Source organism: Salvia miltiorrhiza, chromosome 4 (assembly GCF_028751815.1).
Source record: "Salvia miltiorrhiza cultivar Shanhuang (shh) chromosome 4, IMPLAD_Smil_shh, whole genome shotgun sequence".
Taxonomy (NCBI): domain Eukaryota; kingdom Viridiplantae; phylum Streptophyta; class Magnoliopsida; order Lamiales; family Lamiaceae; genus Salvia; species Salvia miltiorrhiza.
In genome coordinates this window covers 3,181,241-3,187,792 of record NC_080390.1, presented here as the reverse complement: position 1 = coordinate 3,187,792, position 6,552 = coordinate 3,181,241, and positions in this window count along the sequence as shown.

Sequence of the window (6,552 nt, the reverse complement as noted above, 5' to 3'; positions counted from 1 at the left end):
AGTTGTAAAGTTGTGATGTGATGAATAAAATAAATCATTCTCTGTTGGTAAATCTATATATGTTATTAATCTCGGGTCTTGCTAAAAATACAAAATACTCTAAAAATTCTCATATTTTGATTGCTGACTTCTCATCCATTAACATCGTGACTTGTAGAATAAATCTAAATTAAATCTGTAGATTTAATTCACTTCACAAGCTGAAATAAATCCACGACTCGAGTGATAAAGGTAAATACATAGAAATGATATTTCTATTGCAAGTAAAAAAAAATAACTTGACTTTACTAAGTCAGTTATAAATCTAAAATTATAAATTATTGACTGACTCAATAATTCGATTGCGATCATAACATGCAATTGCATTAAATTCAAATATCTAGGCTAACTTAACAGGAAGTTAATCACTGGATTAAAAAATAACTGAGGATGCAATAATTTAAATATCGCATTTACTAATCTTAATCATAAAATAAAATAGCGGCTACTACAATTAACCTTCAAAAATATATATTGGGCATGAAAAAAAAATTGTAATATATGAAGAAGCATTCTCATAAAAGAATCATGTAATCATACGTGCACATATAGTTGCTACGGGAAACTGGACTACTGATCTTTAATTATATGTAATATATAGAAGAGTTACTTATAGTTTATGACATTAATATAGCGTTTGTTCGATTTATGATCACAATTCTCCTTTAATTTTGAAATAGTTTGACTTCTAATCATCATTTTGTTTGGAACTTAAAATATTACTAGTATACCTCCCGCGCTATGCGCGGTAATTGTGATTCGTGTAAGTTGTGGATATATTTTATAATTATTAATATAAACTAATAAAATTATAATTTAATATCAAATTTATTATTTGCAAATTAATCTAATATTTTCATATAATCAATATAATTTATAGAAAAATATAACATGTACATATAGATATTGTATTACTTATATAAGGAGTTGTTATAAGTAACATATCCAAATTTATAACTACTTTCATATAGAAAATTATAATTGATAGTCAAATCAAGTAATATATATATATATATATATATATATATATATATAGGGTGCGGTTATAGTGAGAACCATAATTATCGTGAGAACATAAGAACCATTAAAATTAATGTATCTGCTATATAAATTAATACATTCATTGTTAAATTTAATGCATCCGAAAAAAATAAATTTTTTTGCTGCCTTCAGGATTCGAACCCAGGATCTGCATTCATCCACCAAGATGATGCATCCACCGTAGATCTTGATGATCGAATGGCTTAAAATGGTTCTCCGTTCTAATTTTAATTAGTGGTTCTTATTTGAACCTCTCCCTATATATATATGTATGTATGTATGTATGTATGTATGTATGTATGTATGGTTAGATTATATTGATATTGCTATTTATCGTGAGACGTGAGAATAATGAATAAGTCAATATATATAGTGTTGAATAACAATATTCAAAAAATTGATAAATTTTTTGCTTCCTCCAAACTTCGAACCAAGGTAAAATTTTGCACCCTCCAGGTAAATATTAGCCATAGATACATTAAATCAATACCTACAAATCAACCTAAGATCTCACCATATATGAGGGATCACATTATATATATAATAAAATAAAAAGTCATTTCATTTAAATAATATATCGAAAATTTAAGCTATTATAACATATTCAAATTAAATCCAATTTTTAAGTACGCACTCTACATCTTTTTAAAAAATAAATACAAATAATAATAAAAAAATTATAAATAAAATAATAAGATTAAAAAACTTAAAATGTGGTCCAACGATAACTTGCTCAAATATATCACTGCTCAAAATATAAATAAAGAATTGGCCCAATTAACAGTTAAAAATTATAGTGTGAAAATCAAACATAGACCTATTATACAAATTGTGGTTTAATTTTTTAAAAATATAAGTTGAAAATTGTTCATTATCTTCAAAATATTTATGAAATTTGAAAAAAAAATAGAATTTTTAACAAAAAAAACCACTTTTTTTAATGTAGAGTAAGAAAATAACAATGGACACATGTTATGTACGGTGATTATTTTATGGTTACTAATTTAATCTAATAAAGTTAAATTTAAATGGTGAGGAACATTTCATAAAAGAATTTATTGAGTTAAAAATCATCTCTGTTATTCATGATAGAAATTTGTAATAATTAGAATATTACAAATTTATTAACAATAATGTGGGAAGGTAGAAAATGCTGACATCTACAACACATTTAAAAACGATAAAAAAATTAACTGTCATTCATAGTTTTCAAACATGGATTATGCATACTCTTGTGTAACGTATTAAAATGGTCCCAAAAAAATGTGTACTCTTATGAGATGGAAAGAGTATCATTTTACAATAATTACATAATAGTCTATTAATAATTTTTAATATAAAATATAGTTTTACATGATTTGAAAAACTAAAATATAAGAATTAACAAAAAAAAATAGGAATCCGATTTCTCGTTTTAAGGAAAAACAATTACTTCAAAATATAAGTTGTTTAATATGTTAAACTTTAATTTTATCATAATTTGTTCATTTAATAATATCATAATATCATAATTTGTTCATTTTCAATTTATTTTTTACATATTATATATTAAATTAAAGATTTTTTAAGTATCTTTCATTCAAGATATATATTACATACTTTTTTTTTGAAACATAACTACATAAAAATGATAAAATTGTTCTCTATCTAAAAAAAAAAAAAAATCTACCAAATATTGCACAAAATAGTTACAATTTGGCGGTTATAAAGATGATGACAGTTTATTTTTTTATTGTTGCCAACGTTTTTAATATGAGAATAGATGATGTATTTTTTTTCCAATTCCAATTATGTCCTTCAAATTGAAAGAAATTACATTTACTTTGCTCTTTATATATATAAAGATATTTCATTTTTTTGTATCACTATTTAGAACTTAATACTCCCTCCGTCTTATAAAAGTATGTATAATTTTTTTTGCCTCCGTCCCATAAAAACATGCATACCCCATTTATAGTAATAATTCTTCCACTAAACATCATAATCAATGTGAGACATTTTCTCCACTCACACTATACTTTACAGAATTTTTTAAAACTCGTGCCGTCCCAAACTATGCATATTTTATGGGACGGAAGGAGTATATCATAACTGACTCTTGATATCATCTCATTCGGAGTATTATATTTTCCTGTTATATATAACAATATCTTTGTAAGAATATATTTCTCTCAACTTTAAAGGTTAAATTTTATTTCTAAAAAAAAATTATTTATTTGATAAACTTAATTATTAACCAAATTAAATATTTTATTTATTTAACAAATTGAATAATTTGGTACTTAAAATTATTGTCGGATAAGGAAATACACTATAATTACAAATATTTATTTAGGTGTTTCAATTGGTACTTAAAAAATTGGATATATTGTTCTAGAGACCCCTTTGTCTTTCTTTTTCCACTGGCCTCGCCATTTTTGGCCGTGAAAAAAGATCATCCTGTGGACCTTCCATTAGGTTCTGTAACCTACAACTTTGGAAGGGAAGGGCCAATCCAAACGTTTGAATTTTGAGCCATTTTTCTGCAGAGTATTATTTGGTCTGTTGTGAATCTCTGTATTAGATTTCAGCATTTTTGATAAAGTCTAAGTCCATTGTTCCAATTTATGTTCTAAGACTACCGAATTGGAACCCTGGATGAGCACTGATTTTCAAGCATTGATATCTCCTGAATCATAAATATTTTGGGGTTGATTCCAGCTGGAGAAGTGTTCTACAGTCTCCCTAGTATCTGGATTGACCTTTGTGGTCCTCATTTGATTTTCGAAATGGGAGATATGAATTTTAGAAGTAGTGCACTCACCAGGTCCTATTCTGAAAAATCTGAAATTTTCAGATTTTTATTAATAAATGTCTATCTTTATGAGGTCATATCTTGATCGTTTGAGCTCCAATTTACTTGATTCAAATTGAATAATGATTCTTACAAGGTTTAGTTTTCAGAATGTCATCTAGAGCCTCCATTGAAGCTCCGATGCAAAATTGATGTTTGTTTGAAAATAGCCCCTTAAGAGCTCAAAAGTCAAAATATTTTCATAATATGGAAAGTCGTTTTTCAAAGATTTTTCACTTGAGTTAAGTGTATATGCATGAAGAGTTAAAAACCTGTTTTATGCAAAGTTTTAAAGAGCATGAGTGGTGGACGTCGTTTGCCACCAAATAATTCTTGCAATCTTACCAAGAATTAAATGAGTATAGCAATAAACAAGGTCGAACCACAGAGAACGAGTAAATACACTGAATTTTCTAAAGATCGAGTTTGGTATAGTCACCACGCCTTAAATTTGAGAGATTGATTATAAACTAAGAAAAACAAACTAAAATAGCAAATACGAGATAAATCAAGAATAAAACGGACCGGTTCAAATAAATCCACACTAGTCATTGCTCTGATTATCGATTCAAAGATGAATTAATTCTCATGTACCAACCAGTTATAGGATACCGTGAATATTGCAGACATACCCAATTTCCACTTACTTTATCGATAGTTAGTTGTAGATGTGACCTAACTATTTCCCTTATTAAAACATAACCTAGTTGGAAACACCAAATTTAGATTCAATGTTTCAATAACATTAAAATAATGAAACTCAATTTAGACAAATTATCCAAAAAACACAAGTAATAATTCATCCACCAATTTATTCCTTAGTATCGATAGATAATTTCATCATTAATTAGCTCGATTTCAACAACTATGAATTAAAAGAGCTCATTGATACTAATTTGAATTAGCCGAATTTCAACAACTATGGAGTAATTCCTACTGCAATTTTCAGTAGTGCCATCAAGTAGTTCTGCGGCATCATTATCCTTCAAAAAAAAAACGCAACAACATTTGATTCAAAAAAAATAATCCTACGACGTCATAAGCCACTTGACTTGGCTGAGCAATTGAGAAGAAACAAAATATTTATAGGTTTGCGATATAAAAAGAATACAGCGCCGATGATTTTTTTTTTTTCATGAAATCTTTCATTTGGGGGTTATAAATTATAATAGTAGTATAGTAAATTTATTATTTTTTAAAAATAAAGAGTTATAGTGAGTAAATTAAGGACTATGTATAAAATTACTTTTTTTTCAATAAAAGTTTCTTCCCTAATCTTATAGATAGCCGTCCCTAATTCCATGGGCTAAGCAAATAACCAATTTAAAAGCCCAACTAATGTTTCACCGATTTAAATATAAGTCCAACTAATGTTTCGCCACTCTTGTGGTTTAATTTATAATACATCACTCCCTCCGTTCCACTATAAGTGGATCAAAACTTTTCGATATGAAATTTAAGAAGAATGTGTAAATTAGTTCAAAATGATAGGACTTATACTTTTTTAAGGATTAAATTTATTCATTTATGGAAACAGACCACTTATAGTAGGACGTCCCAAAATGGAATACATGCCACTTATAGTGAGACGGAGGGAGTATTATATATTAATAATAATCTTCTAATTTTGCTTCAAATTTCTCTTCTTCTTCTTCTTCTTCCAACTAAGGTTGAACAAAATATTCGAAATTCGAATATTCGACCCATATAATTATGAAATTTGAAATTTAGTTCGAACTTTTGGATCGGATCAGATTGAATGTTAAACAAATTTTGGATTTTCGGATTGGATCGGATCGGATTGATCATTTTAAAATCCGAAATTCAAATTATATTTATAATATAATAATATCATATATAATTATATATACATTAGTTCTTAAATATTTAAATATGTCTAAATTCTAACCCTACACTCTCATCTTGGTTGATTATAATTAATGGTTTGTTAATTACGACCTCAATTCTATTGTAATTATTTAATTGGTTAGGTTGATATGTATTTCGGATTTTTCAGATTTTTTGATTTTTGGATTATTATTTCACATTTCGGATTTTTCGGTTCGGATTGAATTTTATTTGAAATTTTTCGGATTTTCGGATGCAGGTTTTCGGATAATGTGGTTGGGATCATATTGAATTTTAGGAAAAATTTGAATTTTGGATTGGACCGAATTAGGCAAAAATCCGATTCGGAATTCAAATACTCACCCCTACTTCTAACTCCATTCACTTGACTCCGTTGACATCGAATTCTTCAATTTCTGCACTAAAAATCACCTAATTGTGTATATTAAATCCTATTAAAGCACAAAATAATTCAAGAATATGAACAACTAAATATGCACATCAATGAGTAAGTTAACCTAGATAAGGCATCAAGATAAATGAAGTAAGTATAAATAATGCATAATCTCTAGTTTTTATTATGTGAAGGACTCCGGGAATAGGTTGACCTAGAGAACCCTAGATAGACATTGATTTTCGTTATCTATAGCATGAGTTGAGTGTTAAGATTCGTCTTGTAGGAATTGATCTGCGGGACTGTACCACAACTTGAGATGTTCTCTCTCACACCAAAGTTTCAGGTGGGTTATATTTGCGAAGTAAGATTGGGTTAATAAGCCCACTATTTTAAA